This window comes from Puma concolor, chromosome E3 (assembly GCF_028749965.1).
Source record: "Puma concolor isolate L17-30 chromosome E3, mPumCon1.1.hap2, whole genome shotgun sequence".
Lineage (NCBI taxonomy): Eukaryota > Metazoa > Chordata > Mammalia > Carnivora > Felidae > Puma > Puma concolor.
The window spans coordinates 37347452-37370079 of NC_141682.1; the positions used below are offsets into that span (position 1 = coordinate 37347452).

The 22628-nt window shown below is 40.6% G+C and overlaps 1 protein-coding gene and 1 long non-coding RNA gene across 23 annotated transcripts in view; both read right to left on the reverse strand.

The window, feature by feature from the left end:
* Positions 1–22628, reverse strand: part of RBFOX1 (RNA binding fox-1 homolog 1) — a 2073113-nt gene that overhangs the window by 1094557 nt on the left and 955928 nt on the right. The gene's annotated exons all lie outside the window — the stretch shown is intronic.
* On the reverse strand, positions 10577–21854 carry LOC147573156 (uncharacterized). Its single transcript, XR_015245610.1, has 3 exons — positions 21501–21854; positions 11485–11577; positions 10577–10663 (listed from the first exon to the last, which is right to left on the reverse strand). It is a non-coding gene; the product is annotated as an uncharacterized LOC147573156 (long non-coding RNA).

A 22628-nucleotide genomic window follows, 5' to 3' on the forward strand; every position in this document is an offset into this window, starting at 1 on the left:
GAAAATAGTATGGAGGTCCCTCAAAAAATTATGAATAGTATTCCATTAGATCCAGCAATCCCACTTTTAGGTTGTATATCCAAAGGAACTGACATTAAGATCTCAGACAGATATCTGCACTCCCATGTTTAGCATTATTCGCAATAGCCAAGATATGGAAACAACCTAATGTCCATGGTGGATGAATAAGTGAAGAAAATGTAGTACACACATACAATAGAATAGTATTCAGCCCTGAAAAAGTAAGAAACCCTGCATTTGCAAGGATGTGACGAAACTGGAACATTATGCCAAGTGAAATAAACCAGACACAGAAGGACAGACACTGCATGATCCCACTTTTATGAGGTGTCTAAAAGAGTCAACCTCATTGAATCAGATAGCAGAGTAGTGGTTTCCAGAGGTGTGGCAGGGCAGGGGAGAGAATGGGGAGATGTTGGTCAAAAGGTATGAAGTTTCAGTTACATGAATAAGTTCTGGATATATACTATACAACAGGATCTGTAGTTAACAGTATTGTGTTGTATACTTAAAAATTTGTTCAGAGGGTAGATCTATGAAGTGTTCTTACCACAAAAGAAAAAATATATATAAAGAAAGGAGGAGAATTTGGAGGTGATGTACAAGTTTATGGCCTTAATTGCAGTGATTTCCTAGGTATGTACTTACCTCCAGACTCACCAAGCTGTGTACATTATGTACAGCTTTTTGTATGTCAATCCTATCTCAATAAAGTGGTTTATTATATATATACACACATATATTAAATATAACTAAAATAATTATAACTAGAATAGAATTAAGCCTCATTATGTTATCAGATACAATTCATATAAATAAATGATATAAATGATTAGATCAACTGTACTTAATTATATTAAAGTCAATGTGGGGTGGGAACACTGGTCCCCAAATGAGGACTATTCAGGTTTCTGTACATCTCTGCCTAGAAATCAATCTGAGTGGACTCTATATTTTTCTTCACTTATTTTACAGTCATATCACCAGAACCTAAATATGAGCATCCACACTGAACAGCATGCTATGATTCAAAGTCAAAGAGCCTAGCCTAGTTCGGGGGTCTGGGGTGGCTCAGTCGGTTAAGTGTCCAACTCTTGATCTTCGTTCAGGTTGTGATCTCATGGTTTGTGGGTTCAGGCCCCGCAACGGGGTCTGTACTGACAGCGTGGAGCCTGTTTGGGATTCATTCTCATTCCCTCTCTCTTGCTCCCCACCCCCCCCCCCCAAATAAATAAATATACATCAAAAAAAGAGCCCAGGATAGTTCAAAATACCTTAGAAAGACACTAAAAAAGATGAAACTCTGACTTAAGCCTCCTTGGGTCCATTGCAGGTTAGTTCTTTATCCTTTGGTTTCCTTCCCTCAGAGATTCCTCCCATAGACTTGGCACCAGGATAGTGGAGAGAAGATAAGTCCAATCACCTTCCACCCAGCAGCCATCAGCTCAAATTCAGACATGTCTAAGTTTGTATTCTGGCTTTGTGAAGTTCCAAGAAATTTGGCAAGTTATTTAAATCCTCCAGAACACCCATTTCCTCACCTCTAAAATGGGTTTAATACCAACAAATTTAGATGGTTGCTGAGGGGATTAAATAACATATGTGAAAGTACCTAACACCGTCCTTGGGAAAGAGAAGGCGTTTAAAATGTTTGAAAAATAAAATGATGTCAAGATGCACTGAAGAAGATTATAACCACTGATGGTTTTGGAATTTTTTTAATTCCTTTTTTTTTCCGGTAAGGATTAGCCAGAAAGTTTAAAGGTTATACACATACTCACAAATATACATAATTTTCAAGTTTTTTGTTGGTGTAACAATGAATCAACTCAAACTTCAGTCTAAATCAGGATATGACCATCTTTTTCCGTAAAGGCTCAGAGAATCAATATTTTCTGTTTTGTGAGCCCTATGGTCTCTGTTGCAAGCTTGTGTACTCTGCCCTTTCAGCACAAAAGCATGGAAACAAATGAGCAAGGCCATGTTCCAATCTATGTCACTTAAAGACATATGTATTTCCTTAAGTGAGAATGCTCTGGTCTGAGTGTGCATTAAAAACACAGGTGAGGATACTACCAATTTACTTTCCTTGTGGATTTTAGAAGCTGAGTCCTAGGAACCCAAGGACTGAGTTCAACTGCCATACTCATTCAGGACAGAAATGAAAATAAAAGATGTCCAGTAAAGAATGAAATCAAATGCACTGCATTATCTTGACTCTTTCTGGCTCATCTACACTGTCAAAAGAAGAATAGTATCATTAGAGGCACAAGGTATAGAAAGTGTGCCTTTCATCTCCCTGTCAAATAAAACAAATAAGTAAACAACAACAAAACTCACTCTACCATTTTTTTATTTTTCCAAGTAAACTGCTCTGCCTCGTTCTGCAAACACAGAGTGTTAGACAACCACTCTGCCTGGGTAAAAAACCTCCTCATGTGGGAAATAAGAGGACAGAGATTGAACATAGTCATAAAAGGTAATTCCATGAGAGCAACACTTGCGAATGTGGCCAGGGCTTTCGGGTTTATAGAACATTTTACAAACATTCACTATTATACACTGTTCATGATAAGCAGGCTAGATCTGAGAGACTGATTACTATGCCCATTTTGCAAAAGAGCATATGGGCTTTCCAAAGCTGGTAAGCACCTTGCCTGGGGGTAACAGAGGTAATAAATGATGGCTTAACAACCGACCCCAGAATCCTTCTCTTGGAAGCTCAGATCTCCTTCTGCCAAATACTATTACCTCTTTTTAATGCACTGCTATCCAGTCAACTTGGTTTAAACAAACATTGTGGGAAGGAGAAAAGGTGAAATGCATTCAGCGAAGTGATTAATGCTGTTGCTGAGTAATTAATGTTTTGAATATGATCTGTAATCCATATGGAAGGTGTAATCAAAGCACGAAAGAGGTGACCTGCCCACTCTAGGGTAAACCTTTGCAAAATACTAACTATGGCAATGATTTTCGGGCCAAATCTTCCTCGAGGAGCTATTTTCCTTACCTTGAAAGATTTTTTTTTTTTTTTTGGTATTCAAATGTGTAATTGCCCTTTCTTTAAATGTCAGCAATTCTGTAATCAGTCCACTACTAATATACATTAAATTGGATATGACTTTGATATTATAAAAATGCTACATTGATTCAAACCTTTCGCATGTATGCTTTTCTGCACTGGTGTGGCTATTTTCAAAAGATAAACCAATTGAAAGCGTTTGTGCTATAGGCCTAATTAATAACAGAGGCATTGCTGTTTAAAACTGTATCTTTTTATATAGCTTTTAAAGGCTATACCGGTTTACACTTTCACCATCAGTATATGAGGATTTGTGTTATCTCACAGTCTCACCAAAATCAGTTACTATCAATTTTGTTAACCTCTGCCAATTCAAGGTGTAAAAACGTTACCACATTATTATTTTAATTTGTATTTCTCTGGAAAGCAACATTTAGGTACAGCCAACATTTAGGTAGCCATCAGAGCTACCGTTCCAACCTGGCGGAAAGAGATGCCTTCACCCCAAGGGCCAAAATCTGATCAAAGGCCAGTGGCAGGGACAGTAGAACATGAATCAATGACTCATTTAAAGGGCTGAATGAATTTGCAGAAGTAATACGGAAATTTGAGTCACAATGAATCAGCTGTATTGAACATCACTAGTATGGGATTATTAAGGGGCCACCCCATCCTTCCAGTAACAACATTTGATGTTTTCTTAGAGGCTTTCCTTCTCCCAGGGAGGATAAGCCGCCAGTTTGGACGGTTCCTGTAGAGTTGACCCTACCCCAGAGCTCAAGCAGGGCATGTGAGACAGACTAGCTACTGGGGAACTCACAATCCTCTGACAGTGGGGATTGTTTTAGTGATGTGCATGTGATTCAGGGTTTTATATTGAGGCTGTTCAGAGAGTAAGATAAAACCTATGGCAGTGAGTAACCATCTTCCCATTTTACAATGGCAGAGTCAACCTAAACATGGTGGTGACAGAGTCTGGAGATTGGGAGATGAGACTCAGTCCTAGTAACATAGTTTAAGCTTCTGGACCTAGCAAACTTAGAGCAATTCCTGGAGTTTTCAGTTGTGAAGGTTAGTATTCTTCATTTTTGCTGAAACCAACTTGGGTGGGGTTTCTGACACTTATACCCAAAAGAAACCTCATGAGTACATCGATTCAAAAAGTTTCTGACCCTAAGTGTTACCAGCCCAGCACTTTAATGTCAGGAATTCTGGTCTTTCCTAGGTCATTTGACAGCTTCATGTCAAGGCTGAAGGGCATTCATGAGCAAAACTCCAAGACACAATAGGAAATAAGTGGTTGAAGGGAACATAAAGAGGGCAGAAATGATAATGTGTATGTGTGTGTTGGGGGGGGTGTATACATACAAGTTAGTGGAAATGGTGAAATACTGAATAAATGGTGTTGGGTCAGCTGAATAACCTTTTTAAGAGAAACAAAGCATGCTAAATTTCAAACTGCATTTTGAAAAAGTAAACTCAGGAGCACCTGGCTGGCTCAGTCAGGAAAGCATGCAACTCTTGATCTCAAGGTCATGAATTCAAGCCTCACATTGGGGGGTAGAGATTACTTTAAAAAAAAAAAGTGATTTCAAGTAACTTGAAAAATCTAAAGAAAAAGCATAAAAGTACAAATTATTATAAGAAAATATGAGGCTATTTTTATAAAAGTTGGATAGGGGAAGGATAGCTCCTTAATTCCATAATAGAAGTGATCACTGAAAAATTAAATTTTTACATGGAAAAAGACACTATAGATAGAGTCAAAAGGCAAATGATAGCATGTATTTATAGCAAGTGTAACTAAGGTAAACAGCTATAGCCTACAAAGAATTTCTAAAAATTAACAAGAGAAAGATAAACCAACTGAAAATGGATTATAAAGCAGTGACTCACACAATAGAAAAGACATTATGCATCACAGGTAGTTGGGAAAATGCAAATTAAAACAACATAGTATAGGCTACACTTATACTGAGTAATTTTTAAAAGATTGCTAATATATGATGTTGGCCAGTTAGTTTACAGTGTTGGGAAGATTGAAAACTGTTCCAATGTTTTTGGGTAAAAAATCTAGTAATATTTGTTAAAACTAAAAATTTGCATAACTTTCACTAATTATTTCAGTTCTGGGAATCTATCCAATAGAAAGAAAAAGTATCTGAACTTACAAAATGTTTATTGTTGCAAATGGTTATTTTATGAGGAGACAAAACAAACAAATCCCAAGTAGAAATGATCTAAAAGCTATCAATACGGATAGCTGAACAAATACAGATAGCTGTGCCCATATTATGGAACACTATGCAGCTATTATGAAGGATCAGAATCAAAAGTTGTTGTTTTTAAGATTTATTTTATTTTGAGAAAGAGAGACAGAGAACTTGAGTTGGGAAGAGCAGGGGATAGAGAGAGAATCCCAAGCAGGCTCCATGCTCCACACTCAGTGGGGAGCCTGACACGGGGCTCCCCTCACGATCCATGGATCCTGATCCAGGATCAGGACCATGACCTCAGGATCATGACCTGAGCTGCAATCACCAGCTGGGCACTCAAACAACTGAGCCACCCAGGCGCCCCTCAAAAGGCTTCTTTAAACTTTATTTACTTATTTAAGTAATCACTACACCCAACATGGGGCTCGAACTCACGACCCCAAGATCAAGAGTCCCAAGCTCCTCTGACTGAGCCAGCCAGAGGGCCTTGGAATGAAACATCGACATGTAAGGATAATGGCCATGCCATGTAAAAAGAGGCACATCACTCAATAAAATGTAGAGTGTGAGCCCATCTTTAAAAGACACATTATTAGGGGCACCTGGGTGGCTCAGTTGGTTCAGTGGCCGACTTCTTCTAGGGTCATGATCTCACAGTTTGGGAGTTTGAGCCCCGCATTGGGCTCTGTGCTGACAGCTCAGAGCCTGAAGCCTGCTTTGGATTCTGTGTCTCCCTCTCTCTCTGCTCCTCTCCTAGTTGTGCTCTATCTCTCTCTGTCTCTCAAAAATAAATACACGTTTAAAAAAACTAAAAAAAAAGACACATTATCAGCATGTATTTTGTATCAGCACAGAAAAGAGTACAAACACACACACACCAATGTGTAAGTGGAAATTCCATCCTTCCAGGGTGGCATTAGAGAGGTAGAGAGGGGGCTATCTATTAATTTTACTTTAGACAGTTCTGTGTTGCATTAATGGTTCCAAAAGCCAAGTATTCATTTTTTAAAAAGGATTTTTAAAAGGATAAAACTGTCTCTGAAACTTTCAATTAAAAATGTTTTTAAACATGAAAACAGAGCGGAAAGGTAGTTGGTCTTATAACCCTTCTGCCCAATTTTCATTTGTTCTCTGCCTCTAGGAAAATGCCTTGTGTGGAACATTAAATGTGCAAGCCTCTTGGCATTAATCCAGTCGGAGCTTGCCCCAGTGAAAGTTAATACGGGCTGCTTAACAAAGCATAATTAAATGCACCAAACAACTAAAATATCCATATAATTACCACAAAGCTGAAATAATTGCATACACCCTTGCACTGGGGTATGGTATTGCCCCTACAGAAGCACAAAGAGAGCTTGAATGGGACAGTCTTCCCAGCTCTTTGATTCAGCTAATATTACCTGATTAATCTGCAGATTGCCACTGGAAAAAATAATCTTCTGTTAAATACTGTTGTCAAAACAGAATCAAGTTATTAAATTCGCAGTGGAAGCAGTCATTCCATACTTTGAGAAAAAGAAAAAAAACCCAAAATTCCAAATTATAATAAAATATTTCTCCCCTAGCTAGATGAGTCTTATGGGTAGATTATTTATTGAGATGTTTTTATTTTATTTTTAGACATTTTATAGCACACTTTTAGGTTCATAGCAAAATTGAAAGGAGGTACAGAGATTTCACACATACTCCATATCCTAACATATGTATAGCCTCCCCCCATTATCAACATCCCCACCAGAGTGGAACATTTGGGATAATCAAGGAACCTATACTGACAAATCATTATCATCCAAAGTCCCTAATTTACATGAGTGCTCTGTCTTGGTGTAGTACATTCTATGGAGTTGGACAAATGCATAATGACACATATCCATCATGATAGTATCACATAGACTAATTTCACTTCCCTAAAAATCCTCTGTACTCTACCCGTTCATCCCTCCCTCCCTCCCTCTCCTCTAATCCCTGGCAACCACTGATGTTTCTAATGTCTCCACAGTTTTGCCTTTTCCTGAAGGTCATATAGTCACAACCATCAAGTATACAGTCTTTTCAGATTGGCTTCCTTCACTTACAAATAGGCTCTTAAGGTTCTTGTGTGTCTTTTTTTGACTTGATAGCACATTTCATTTCATGCTGAATAATATTCCATTGTGTGGATGTACCACAGTTTATTAATCCATTCACCTACTGAAGCACATCTTGGCTCTTTCCAAGTTTTGGCAATTATGAATAAAGCTGCTGTCAACATCCACGTGCAGGTTTCTGTGTACACATAAGTTTAACTTTTTTCAGAAAATACTAAGGGGAACAATTGATGGATCGTATGGAGTGTTGTAAGAAACCACCAAACCATCTTCTGAAGCAGCTGTGCCATTTTGTATTCCTACCAGCAAAGTTTCCTGTTGCTCCACATCTGTGGTAGCATTCGGGGTGGTCAGTGTCCTGGATTTTGGCCATTCTAGTGGGTGTGTTAGTGGTATCTCATTTTTTCAATTTCCATTTCCAAATGTTGTTCATTTTGCAAAAACAAAACAAAACAAAAACACCAAACCTCAAAACAGACTCAAAGATCTCTGATGGGAACAAGGTCATACAAACTGTGGTAACCTATGTTATGGGCTGAATTGTGTCTCCCCTACCCCGACCCAAAATCATGGGTTAAAAGTCCTATACCTACTACATCCCTCATGTCATGTGATTTTCATACATTTTTCCCCCTGAATTCTAATACGTCACTGAATCTGGTAGGATGACCATCCTCATTTTAAAGACCCTGGGTGGCTCAGTCGGTTAAATGTCCAACTCTTGATTTTAGCTCAGGTCATGATCTCACTGTACATGAGTTCAAGCTTCACGTTGGGCTATCCGCTGACAGCACGGAGCCTGGTTGGGATTCTCTCTCTCCCCCTCTCTCTCTGCCCCTCCCCTGCACACTTTATCTTTCCCTCTCTAAATGAATGAATGAATGAATGAACGAAGCTTTAAAGATGGAGAAAGTGAGTCTCAGAGGCATTAAGTATATATTTTCCAAGGTCAGGCCAATAATAAATAAGAAAGTCAAGCTGTGGACATAGTTCTGCAGATTCCAAATCCTTAACTACCATGAATGTTTCCCTCTGTGTTACTGAGTAATGTCAACCAGCTTAAAAGCTCCACATTCTAAATGACTTTCCAGAACTCAGAATAATACATAGTTTTTCTGTACTAAGAAACATCAAATACACAATTTCTAATAAAAATCCAATTGCATAAAACTTTGAGTTCCCTTGCTCAAACTTCCCCAGCAATGGATGTCAATAGTTTCTATATCTTCATTTACAAACATGCCCCTAAGAAATTATATCAATTTTGAGAACCTAAACCTGTGTCTGTGTGTGCTCATGTGCACGGCCATGCGCTCCATTCCTCAGAGGGCATTCTGGGCTTCATCTCACTTTGCCCCAGGGTCATCTATAAACTGCACTGCAGGGGAGAATATCATGCCCACTCTTTTTTTTTTTTAAGGAACTGAATTTACAACTCCATTTGTAACACCTATCTGCACACAACAATTGGCGACTTACACTCTGGTCATTAAAGCAGATCAAACGATGAAGGACAGCAAATCACTGGGGTCCACATTATCATTCATCCTAGCAGATATCAGCACCTACTCCTGTGTCTCAAATGAGACAATAATTTCCAGGATTTCGACTATGCACATAAAATGGGTCCTTAATTGGGATGCCTTCAAATACCCCCAGCAATTTAATGAGTCCTGGGGCACTGCTGGAACTGTGATAAGAACGAGCACTCAGATGATTAAAGTTACAGTTGAGATGTCTGGAAAAGCAGTCAGTAATTCACAGTGTATCACTGAAGACACGTTTCTCTCCATTTCAAACCAAAACAATGGCATGGGGACTTTCAGAAATTCAAGGTCACCTGAAAATAATGCAAGACCCCAGAGATGAGTCCTGGGTTCTCATCTTTTTTTTTCAGTACGAGTTCCCCTTGAGTTAATCACTCAGTGGCATGGTTTACGGCACCAAGGTACCCTACAGTATCATAAGACAGGCTGTGTCATTTTCTCCTTGATACTCCTACTTTTTAATGAGTGCTTGGACTTCTTTCTCCTCTGGGAAACCTCTTGATGTCAGTGTTGGGATCCAAAGAGATCTTGGGTCCTCCCCACTTCTCACTCCAAACTCTACCTTGATAACTCCTTCTATTCTAGTGACTTAAAAACCATATATACTCCAAATCTTCCAAATATGGCACTAATCCCACTCATTTGAGTGTCAGGTTCATAAAGTCAACTGCCTACCAAACATCTGACTTTACCCAAGTGCCTTCCTAACATCTTAAATATCATACCTACAGCTTAATTTGCCTTCTTCTCCCTTAGACACAATATTTGCTCCTACTCCTACTTCTGCTGTCTCATTAAATGTTACCTGCACCCACGTAGAACCTTCCAAAATGAAAGGTGAGAGCCACAATTAATCCACAAGGTACATTGACTGTCCCGCCTCATATCTCATAGATCCACCCTGTTCTCTTCACTCCCATGGCCATTATTCTCACCCAAAGCTTCCTTCATTTCTCACCTGCAACAGCCCCTAACTGATGTTCCTCTCCTGTCTCCTTCCACTGCAATCCATTCTCCACACTGCAGGGAGAGTTATCTTTCTAAATGGAAAATTTGATCCACTTCAATGGTTCCCAATTGTCCTTAGAGTAAAAGCTAAACTCCTTAACTTGCCTTAACAGAGCCCTAAGTTATCTGGTCCTTACTTATCTCTAGGTTCATTGACTGTGGCTTTCCCCCATCATCATCAATAAACTCAAATAGGTGTGCACACACACACACATACACACACAATGATCCACTTTCTGTTCCAAGAATACATAATTCCCTTTACCTCCAAGCCTTTACCTCTAAGCCATTTCCTCTACTTGTAAGAACCTGGTCTTAATCATATTTATATCTTCCTCCCTACTCCTTGGCGTCAATCAAAATCCCAAAGCCTTAAGATTCTTAATAAATTTGAGTAGATGAAATCTTATGATTTCTTCGTATAACTTTTTACCCTCCATCATCTTCTTTCTTACCATTATTCTCCCCCACTTCCATTGTTAGGCTCACATGATTTATTTTGTTTTAATAATCTCATGGTTTACTGAATCGGTGCCCTTATCATAAGCCTTTTTAGAACTAAAGATGGAATAAAGGCAATCACAAAATTAAAACAAATACAGCTATTAGCAAACACAGGTACCATCCACCTACATATTTGTGCTTTCTGAAATGCTGAAGACCGTTAACACGCGATGAAAAAGTCATCATATATTTATGGCAATATGAGTTGCCCGTCTATCCGATAAGCCTGGGACAGGAAGGCCTTTCAGTAATATTGATCTAGGAGAATAAAAGGAGCGTGTCATTGTTTTATGGTAATAGTTTACAACAGCTTCACAGTGATTAATAATTGCATTCATAGAACTCCTGCCCTCTAAGAGATAGGTCCTGTTTACATTTCGCCTGTCACTCACCAGGAGGCTGAGAGTCTTGCTGAAGGTCAAGGCTGGGCGTAAACCTTGTCTGTGCAGCCTTTCCTATCACCGCTAAGCAGGAATGATACCTCCCTCCCACGTTTCATCTTTTCCCTGCTCCTATCCTGGCATTATGCCACAGTTAGATTTAAGACCCTGGGTCTCTGACAGACTTAAGAATCTGTAAGAATAAGAACTTCATTCCCCTAGAAGAGTACATGGTATACAAGGAGGGAGAGAGTGAGAGAGAAGAAAAAAAGGGACAAAGGGACAAGTGGGGAACAACAAAGGGAAAGAGGGAGAGCAAGAGAAGAACAGAGAGAAGTAAGACCTATTCACTATTGAGACACACACACACACACACACACACACACTTTCCCAAATTGACAGTATTAACAGCTCCAGGGCAGAATAACACAACATTTAGGTGAAATTATGGCTTCAAGAAGCATATTCTCAGCATTCTTAGATAATTCAGACACTTGTTTACGTTTTTATTATCTCTCTTTTCCACTAGACCAGCACTGCCCTAAAGAACTCTCTGCAGTGATGGAAATGTCCTATCTATCTATAGAGTCCAATAGGAGCACCTCTAGCCACATGTGACTAGTAAGCACTTGAAATGTGGCACTGAATTTTTAATTTAATTTCATTTAAATTCATTTACGTGTAAATGTAAATAGCCACCTGAGGCTCATGGCAGCCATATTTGTCAGCATGGGTGGAGATTATACTCTCTGGACAGGTAGGGGCTTTGTCCATTTTGTGCCCCAGAGATGTCTGTGGAATGAAAGAGGAGGAAATAAGATTTAAATGAATAACAATTTAATCGACTGAGGTGTTTCCCCATTAAGCAATACTGAACATTACTACCTAAGCTATAATAATCATGGAGAGTAGTAACTAACATTTAATGAGCACCTTCTATGTGCCAAGCCCTGCGCTAAGAGCTCTACAATCATCATCTCATATCCACTCAGTAACCTTGTGGGATGGATGTAATTATTTTTCTCATTTCACAGATGTGGCAACTAAACACAAAGAGGCTCATAACTAGCCCAAGATCACATAGCTAGCAAGACAGAACAGTAGGATTCACATTCAAACAATCGTCCTGCCGAGGCCAAACTGTTAACCCCCTATAGCCAAGGTTTGCTTCTGGCATCATTTGATCCCTGGGGGATACTTCCCAGAGGGTCTTCTCTGCTCTCCAAGCACCGTTGCCTACAGAAGATGGCACTGGAGGCACGGAATGATGGCAGGCAGAGGCCTGTGGGACACAGCTCTGTCACCATCTGCACATGCCCTGTCTTTGGTGCTGTGTGGGCTGAGAGACAGAGGGGAGGTGTCTAACCCAGTGGGCTGAACAGGGAAGGTTTCCAAGGCAGGTGATACCAGTGAGCTGAATCTTGGAAGGTGACCCGGAAGTATCTAGTTTATAGGGTCAGGAAATCCTTCCAGGTGAAGGTGGTCACACCTGCCAGAAGGTACAGTGCCCTGCTTGGCAGCACACCAAGATGCCAAGAGGTAGACACATAAACAAATGGTCTTTGGCCAGGGTGAGTGAGACTGTCTCCTTGTGTCTCCACAGTCTCACTGACAATAGTACCTAACTGTAAAAAAAAAAAAAAAAAAAAATCAGAAGCATGCCACAGAGTTAATCAGAACACACCTAATGCTCCATTTATGTCAGCTACCTTTATTTCTAATGTTGATAATCCCCACAATCATTAATTATTATTATTTCACATCCACAGAAAGCTTTGTGTGAGATCTATTCTTTGGCCACTCCATACATAGTCATTTGCTTCAAAACAAAAGAAAGAAAAGAAAAAGATAACAATATGCACAGTTTGAGCAAAACTAGCAAGTATCTGTGTTAGTTGAAGGAGCACCATGTTGAATCTGAAGAGGTGGGCTTGAGGAAAGAAGGGCAGGAATGGGGTGGTTGAGATTCTCCAGGGTGGGGGATCCTGGGAGGAGGACGGAAAATACTCTGTCTGCTTATAACAGCTCCCACCAAGTCTTGCTGACTTAAACTAAGCCTATGTTTCTCATTGACACTCTCTGCCTGGATATTTGAGTTTGTGGCCCCTGTTGTTTAAGGGATATAAAGAATAAGACCAGATCAATATTTCAGGGGTTACATTTATTTCTGATCTATTTATTACTCATTCCCCTGCCACCTTGGGTCCAGGAAGGATTAAATTGGCTCATCCTGACAAACACAATACAACAAAATAAAATAGGTGTATTTATCTTGTTAATAGGGGATAAAATGGAAGAAGTGAAAGTGGGGGCAGGAAACATACTGATGCCAGGAATTCCATTAATATGAACACACAAGACCCTCTCTGTTCACTATGTGAGAGCCAAAAAAGTTTTGTCTGGATTTTCCTACTAATCAACATAGAGGGGAATCTTATCATTAATTTACACAATACCTATATTACGAAAATGAACCAATGGTTCAATTTTATCATAATTATTCAAACAAGAAGCAGAAGGAAATTTTGCTGTGTAACAAATATGACAGCCACTATCACCTGAGAACTCAGGCTACACCTGATTGCATCGTTGTGTGTAAGGAGAGCCTCACAATACACGATGCAGGCACTCACTAACATATCCCTCGTATCATGGATGAGAAAATGTGCTTACCAGAGTCAAGAGAAATGCTGTAGTTAAGAAGCAGAGTTGGGGTTTGGACGCAGGGCAGTCTGATAACATGGTGGCATTTGCATTTTTAGCCCCTGTGCTTTCTGTTACTTGAAATGTAAGTACCCAGGACACATCCTCACAGTGGCACAGAGGACATTTCTATTTCTTGCCACATCCTTGGACATGGGGTCCTTGTATTACCCCAAACTACAATCTAATAAAAGCAGTTCTAGGAAGGAACTAATGCAATCCAATGCACGCACCAAATCTCTGCTGACCTAGCACCCTTAGCGCTCACTTTTCCAATAGCTGGAGGAATGGATAGAAAACATAGCTTTCTCAAAATCCTCCTGAAATACTGCTTCTCATACTCACCTTCTTTCTGATTCAGGGGGCAGTGAGGCCAAGCCACCTTCATCATTAGCAGGAACATGATAGGAACCACATTATGTGGCTAATTAAGTATGGATTCCCATGTACTCTTCTCCTTTCCTGTATGCTTGAATTTAAATCATGTAGAATCACTGTTTACAAGAAAATAAAACCACTCTGCTCTTAGCCACCGTCAACAGAAAACAAATGTTACCTAGAGCCTTTAACAACACCTAACCATATGCCCGCCCTCCAAAGAAGCTCACAACCTGGAATGTTCTACCCCAAAACAAAACCACTGCAAGTCCTGCAAAAATAATTATTACATTTCAGGCCTTTGAAGTGTCAAACGCCCCACAGAAGGCAATAGGGGCAGACATGAGAAATGAACATGGTTTCTTTATGAATGGCTTGATGACAGAATAATTTAATTCTGAGACTTTAATGTACAACCATCTAGTGAAGCTATTGTATTTTATACGCTGCATTTTACCTCTGCAAAAGCTTTTTTTTCCTCTCTTATGACATTCATACAGGGTTGTAAGGATGCTTTACCCTTCTGATTCCAGGCCTGCACAACGTACAGTATACTTGCAATGACAGAAATATAGGACTTTACATCTTTCTGTCCTAACAATGCCTCCCTACCTTCTCTTTCATTGTAGTTTCATATAAAACCATCCACACATCTGCTGAAATTAGTTTATGGAAATGTATGTCTTTTTTTCCGCTCTCATTAAATCTTTATCAAATTTAAAATGACTGTAAATGGCTGCTTTCTCTGCACTCAAAATTAAATATGTTACATAGAGCCAGTACAAAAATAGAGGCTACAAATGTACTTTGCATTTGGGAAACAGGTAATAGGATGAAAAGGCTGAAGGCGCACACACGCACACATGCACACACACACTGCAGAATGCATCCGATGTGAGCATATATGCTTAATTTTTTTTTAATGATAGCCCAAATAACAGCACTGTGAGTACAGAGCAAAGCCTCTCAACGGGGGTGATTTTTGTCCACCAGTGACATCTGGTTTTCACAAGTAAAGGGAGGGCTACTGGTTAGAAAATCCAGGAGCTGTGCAACATTTCCCAATGCACAGGAATGTCTCCACCCAAACAACATCATCAGGCCTAAGATGTCAAAAGTGCCACGGTTGAGAAACCCTGATCAGATGTACCTTATAAAAAAATTATTCAGAGAAAGTGTATTGAGTTAAGGGAAACAACTTTGTAACCAGAATACAATACTCCTCCAACGACGGTGCTTAAATTGGGAGAGGGACTGGGGCAGCGGGTTGGGGTGGGGGACACCTAGTATTGTCGGTAATGTTATGGTAACAGAGATGACCAATTAACTCACAGAAGGGTGACAAAAATGTGTAAAGCCATTCTCCTGAATGAGCCCTATCACTTGGGTTCCCTCTGTGATCAGATGGCTGCCTTTTCTCCTTCCTGAAATTAAAAAGAACGGATGTTCTCTTCACCGTCATCTTTCAGAATGATGAATAAAAGGTTTAATTTACTGACTGCTAAAAATAAAAGCCTTCCCATAACTCTTAAGAGTCATTTGGTGTAGCATAAAGGCTGGTTTAGAAATCTGGATTATGAATTCTAATTTTCACGCTCGGTATTAGCAAACTTTAGGTGTAAATAAATATGTGATTTGTCCATGCATGTAGAGATGTACAATACGCATGCACATTCGTGGGGCTACACACAGAATTAGCACATGGTCCAAAAAATGGGCGCTTTTCCCCTGATAGACAACCACAGCCAAGGATTCTGGCGACTGCTGCCTGCACATTAAAATGATTGAAAGTCAATACTAGGTTCCAGAATGTGCTGTCAGTCCATTCAACGCCTACCAAATTTTTATAACATATAATTCATATAACTCCCATTTCTGCATAGTCCAATTAACTTCAAACAGGTATATAATTGTTGGTCTTGAGGGATCTGTTAGGCCATTATTACTAAATTATCCACTAGATAGCAAGATGACATTTCCAAATCCATTTCACTGATTGCCACAGGTTCCAAACCAGGCCTTTCTGGCAGACTATATAACTCTACTGTACAAGAAATCTGTTAGACAATCTGTCACATAAACACAGATAGGAAATGTACATAATGTAATGCTTGAAGGAAAAAAAAGTCCAATAGACCATGAACTTTTAATGAATGAATTTTAACAGTTTGCAATCTGGTGCACAGTTTTCAAAGTTTTCCTGTTGAAAAGGAATGTGATTCGCGTTTTATGTTTTCCTAGACTTGATTTAATTAAAATGACAAAGAGTGAAAATACATTTTTCACTCCCGGAAAAAGAAAATCACAGGAAAAAAACAAACCCTTACTTATTAGTATTCTAGGCAGGGGCTGTGTGCCTCCCAGTTTGGCAATGGTTTGGGAAATCGGGACACTTTTAGCTCTCATTAAACTCTCTTCCAGCATGTGCTGTTTCAAAGTAGCACAGGTAAAATAATCATGATTCCATCATGATGCCTGTCTGTTTAGTTTTCCTTCAGCCCTTACCACATTCCAGACTTTAAATAAGTATAGTTAGGATATTATATATAGTAAGTATAAGTAGCTTTGTACAGTAAACATAACTAGCAAGAATAAGTGATGCTAAAAAGCAGACATTCTTATCCCTCTTTTACATATCAGGCCAACTAAGTCTCCCTAACCTTAAGTAATTGGCCATCATTCCCTCCCAGCTCTGCCCCCACAGTGTGCCTCACTCACCACTGGAACAGAGAAGGCATTAATACATAGCTGCCAAGTAAAGAAAGTATTCCAAAATGCTCCTAGGTTACTAGTGTGCCTCTCCCATAAGAATTTTTTTTTTTTTTTAGTTTTTAAAATGTATCATTTTATAAAAACAATACAGTTTAAGCCAAATTCCCCGACTCTTTGAAATTAATCATCTGGGAATCTTTACACTTTTGACAAATAGTCCAGAAACCACAAATATTTTTTAAGCATTACTATGGGTAAGATGCTGTATTTGCTAATAAGGATGATGAATCAAATGAGCCTTACCTTCAAAGAGCTCAGAAGCTGATTTGATAGGCTGGCAGGATATTTCCAATGCTCTGGGCTTTCCTGGCCCCCACCAAAATGCTTTGTTCATCTCAGTCTACACATACTCTCATGTGGTACTGACTATGATAATGGGTTAAATCACATCCAGCCTGTTGATGTCAATGCTACAGCCCCAGCCCAGAGAGAGTTTTTCCCTGATGTATAAACACAATAAACACAATGGTTAACCAGATATTTCTGTGTGATATCCCATAAGCCCCTGAATGATTACCCAGAAAATCCCACACCAAATTCATCATTTCTGATGGCTCATATTTCTTGTTCTCATTTTCCCTGTTGATGCACCTCCAGCCACCCCATCAACTGAAGGTGGAACTCTGCAGGTCATTCCAAACCACTCTTCTTGCCCCTCACTCTCAGCAGCCTTGGCCATGAATGTCTCCCACATATGTCTACTGGAATCTTATCAGCCTGAAGTGTGTACCTTGGCTTCCTGACTTCTCCCCTGGCTTCAATCTCCCTCAGATCCATTTTCCCCTCAGCCTCCAGAGAAACAGGTGGCAAATGAAAATCCAGTCATCCTTTCTTCTGCTTCATGTGAGGGGCGCCTGGGTGGCTCAGTCAGTTGAGTGGCCGACTTCAGCTCAGGTCATGATCTCACGGTCTGTGAGTTTGAGCCCCGCATCGGGCTCTGTGCTGACACCTCAGAGCCTGGAGCCTGCTTTGGACTCTCTCTCTCTCTGTCTCTCTCTCTGTTTCTCTCTCTCTCTCTCTCTGCCCCTCCCTCGAGCACGCTCTGTCTCTGTCTCAGAAATAAATAAACATTAAAATTTTTTTTAAATAAAAAAAAAACTTCATGCGAGTCCCCATTCCAACCAATGGCAAAGCCCCGGCTCATCAGATCATATGGGAACTGTCATTTTTTAGTATTCTGCTGGCTCTAACCCTGCATTTTACCCTTTAATAAAATTAAGGTAGTTTTTGTCCCTCCCCTGGCTCTCCTCACATCTTTCATTTGCTCTGCACCACAGACCTATCTTTTTTCCTCTTTGACATTTTCTTCTCATTGTGCCTTCTGCCTGGGACATTGCTTTCTGAGCCCTTGAGTGCCTGCAACACACCACGCATTGTGTCTAGTACTGGGGGAAGCATGTTGAATAAAGAAGATGCCATCCTTGCTTTGTGGAGTTTACAATGTGCCTGGGGAAAGTGAAAAGCCAAGTAAAGAAACGCACATTTGAGTTTAATTGTGGTCCACACTAAGATGAGAGACTGAGAGAGCAGAATACCTTCTTCACTTCACATGATACCTTGTGAGTATCTCTGCTACCAAGGACCAATACATTATACACAATCTGTTTACGTATATGTTTCTACCACTACACCAGGAGTTTCTTAAGTGTCAACACTGTTCAAATAATCACTTTTGGTTCTAGTCAGATACATGGGCATTCAATAGCATTAACTGGATGGATGGATGGATGGATGGATGGATGGATGGATGACTGGATAGGGAGATGGATTGTTTGTTGGATGGATGGATGACGGATGACACAAATTAGAGAATGAATTAATAAATGAAGGAACATTTTCCCCTATCACTTCAGCTTTACGAATCACTGATTAAAATTGTGTCCTTGGTAACAAGTGCATCTTAGAGGCTCTCATCTACAAGCTTGTGAGGACGTCCTTTACCTGTGGGAGAGAAGTTACTGAGCACACTGGGCATTTTCAAGCATTGTTAAGGCTCCTGCTTACATCCTTGAGAGATTTTCAGAAAGGTCCTTGTGCACTAGAGAGTTTCTGGGGATAAATGCTTCACAAGGAAAAAGCAAAACAATGCAAAACCTCCTAAACAAGGCATACTTGACTAGGATGGGGGTGGGGAGGATGGAAAGATTAGCAGCAGAAGGAACCTTTTCATAAAAGAAGGAACATTTTTGTTTATTTCAGTTTTTCTCTCATTGTTGTAGTAGAAAGAAGTGGGGGGATGAGAAGGTAGGATGGGGGATTTTGCAGGAGGAAAGGAAGAAAAGGAGGCCTTCATGCTTCTTCTGAGTTGGACAGGGTTTGGCATAACATGAATACAACTTTCCTTGATGTGGATAGAAGAACCAACAACAGCTTGCCCATATCTATGTGAAGACCACGTGACAAAATTCTGGGGAAATCCAGGGACTGAAAACTGGTTGCCAGGTTCCTTTCTAATGAAATGTTAAAGCACTATTTTCCTGTCCTGCAGAATTGCCAGGCTCTTGTTCCAAATACTGATGTTTGGAACCCATTTCAGAATCAGAAGCTCTGAGGGTGGGACTCAGGAATGTGTCTTTTTATTGGATTCCAATGTTTGAGAACCCTTCTGTTAAAAAATGCCCTCCCAGCCATGTCTACCTAATGAAGCAGGGTGGGTATGTGAAAACACATCATGGAAACAAAGCTTGAATTGTTGGGAACTTCAAAGACAAAAGGAGACTCGTTTTTCAATAACTTCTGCATATCTAAAAGAAAAAGGATTCATTAAGAGGGTTTCTAGGGGAAAAACAGAAGAGTATTCATTTCTAACTATAAATACGAATATTCAATCACTCTCCTTTAAATGCTACCTCTTAAAGCACTGAAGTGCCACACAGGAAACCTTCTGAGAGGCTACCACTAAAGTCAACCCCTGTCCCCTGCTCTCCCACCCAGATGTTTCACGGTGGGACAGCATTAACCGTTTCTATCACTTGGCAGTTTGTGAGAGCAGTTTGGTAGATAATTAGCCTTAAGGAACCAAAGAACTTGTAGACCAAGCCTGTGAATTGCTTGGCCAATTTTTGAAAGTTGTTCTGCAAACATGTGAAATTGTCAGCCGATAGGATCTTTCTAGGAATTAACCCTATTGACAGAGAGTCACCCTACTGGTAATATATGATCCATACCTGCCCACCAGTGGCTGAATCAAGAGTATGTATCAAGACTCCCTTCCCTAGTCTTGGAGCGAGACAGAGCTTTGAGTCCATCTTTCTCCAGGGGCCAAAGCTATGAAATGTAAAACTGGGGCTGCATTCTTGCTATGTAAGACAGGCAGTCAGAAATGAAAGAAAATGAAGCTGACAAGCACAGAATTGGAGAGAGAGAGTCCAGCACAAGACTGTAAGGAAGCGGCATACACAGGGGACAACCAGCTCCCTCAGGACTTCTGAGTCCTATTTATTTCCCACTTACGCTCTCTCTTCCCCTTCTTCCTTCAGAATCCTGGCTCACTCGAAAGACATGTCATCAGACTTTATTAAACCTATCCCACCATACGGCTACCATCCACTCAACCCCAGTCATCCCCCCTCACTGACATGGCTGCCACCCACTCAACCCCAGTCATCCCCCCTCAGTGACATTAGCAGTTGGCTTAGTGCCTCTGAGCCACCACGACTGGTCACCATCCAACATTCTGGCCTCCCATGTCTTTCCCATCATTAATTCTAATTAATATCCTTTACTCTGCCTCAGTCACATACTGAATGGACCTACCCGTGACCTTCTTACCACCTCTGAAACCTAAGGATCTCAGGTTCTGAGTGTTACTTTCTATCTTTCTAGGTCATTCATTCTGCTCATTACCACACTTGTCCAATCTTGTTGATGTCTCCAGACCCTTGATCCTACCACTAATTTCACGTATCTTGTCTTTCCAAATTTCTCAGCCTAAATGCCAAAGGCCAAGGCATAAACTACTCCCTGGCACATGCCCTCCAGCCCCTTACCTCTCCCGTATTCTTCCAGACAAACCTCAAATACAGGTCAGCCCAACTTTCCTGCAGACATGAGACACGTACTCTCCATATTCCCTCACATCCCAGGATTCTCCTCTCCCTCCTCTCCTCTCCAATATCATACTTCATGCTGTGGACTAACTGCTTCTGCATGCTCATCAACATGCATGTATTTGAACATGGCCACCTGAGTCCCAAGTTTACACAATGTTTTAGTTCAACACTTTCTAAGTATTGTTCTTATCTCTCCATTGAAATTTTTGAGAGGGAATCAGATTGACCTGGTGGTCTGGGCGACATGTGAGCTGCACTTGGATCAGATGATGTTCACCTTGGTCCATTCAGACATGTATGCAAAACAGAAGGCAGGAGCTTGGGAAGTGGTAGCTCTGGGGGAAAGGGAGACTGGGGAAGCACCCCCAAATAACATGCCTACACGTCTATGAAATACTGTGGGCTGGAGCTGCCTGTGGGTTGCTTAGCAACTGAAAGTAGTTCTGAGACACACTCAGGAGAATAGTGGTTTGGGGAAACAATTTGTGAAAGAATCAGGGAGAGTATATTGCCTTGAGCTCCAGTCAACACCTCCCCCTCACCAAATTACAAGTTGGATAACCTGGCCAGCCAAATATGCAAAGGGCAGGGGCTGGAGGCAGGCAGTGGACGGCTCTCATTCTTCCACAATCCCATCACTTGCCTGGACATTTCTTCAGGGCCTAAGCAGAGGCACAGCCCAAGGTAAGAGCCACAGTGATTTCTGCCGAGCTCACAGCATGTTAATCACGCCTGTCAGACTCCCAGGGAAGGAGAGGTTGGCTGTCCTGACAATCTACATTAACGTGGGTGGATGGTGTTTGATTATACCTTCATGACGGCGGTTTTCATTTGCATCTTTCATCGGATACTGAAGGATGTGCTATCTGCCCTGACCGTCCTGTAGTCTCATCCTCCTTCCTAGTACGTGGCTGACCTCAATGAGAACACAGCCTTCAGACTGCAAGAGGCATTGGCGGGCTCAGGTAGGACCTAGCTGCCCTTGAACACATGGGTTTTTATAACACAGCTTTCCTATAAAAATGGGCAGGATTAATTTTCATCTGGGGTCAGTTTCCAGGATACCTCTCAAACCTACAAAAGCTCAGAATGTTCTAAGAGTGCAGAATTTGAAGTCACAATCAGCAAAAAAAAAAAATTAAAAATTAAAAAAAGAAAGAAAGAAAAAATGCCCTTCACCAATAGTCATCCACTGGCCACATCATCAGTTGTGAAACTTGGTAAATATTTACAAATGACCAACCCAGAGCCATGCACAGTGCTAAGAACTGCAGATACAGTGGGGAGTGTAACATGATGCCTGGGGTCCTTGACGGTACAATCCATGCCTTCGTCATCATTGAGTTGCTTACACCTAAGCTAAAGCTCTTGTATAGTGCTCAGTAAATCTCTACTGAATGCCTAAACATCTACTTCTTGATTTTGACCTCCTCATATGTGACCAAATAACACCAACCTCAACTCAGAGGATTTTAAGAAGTTAGAGCAGGAGAAGGGACTGTAAGAAACTTGATACACTGGGTAAGTCCTAAGGTTAATTAAAAACAGTGAAAGCAATTCACTCCTAAGGATCCCAGGCTACTATGAAACCTGGATAGTCTAAAGAACTAACTTACAGAACTTCACATGGCATTCTGGCCATATTCCTGAAGCTGAGAAGCAGTAGCCTGTGGAGAAAGGCATGGAAACCATATTGCCTGGGTATGAATCCCAAATTTCACCCCTTATTAGCTGAGCAGCTTGAACAGGTAAAAGTCCCCCTTTATGAGCCTCACACTCCTCATCTTTAAAAGGGGAACAAACATATATCTCAAACAGGTTTGTCTAAGGATCAAACTAAGATAATGCCTGTGAAGCATTTAGCACAGTGTGTGGCCTTTATTAAATTCTAGCTATTAGATAACTAGCAGTTAGTAGATTGTGAGTCTTTTTTTATTT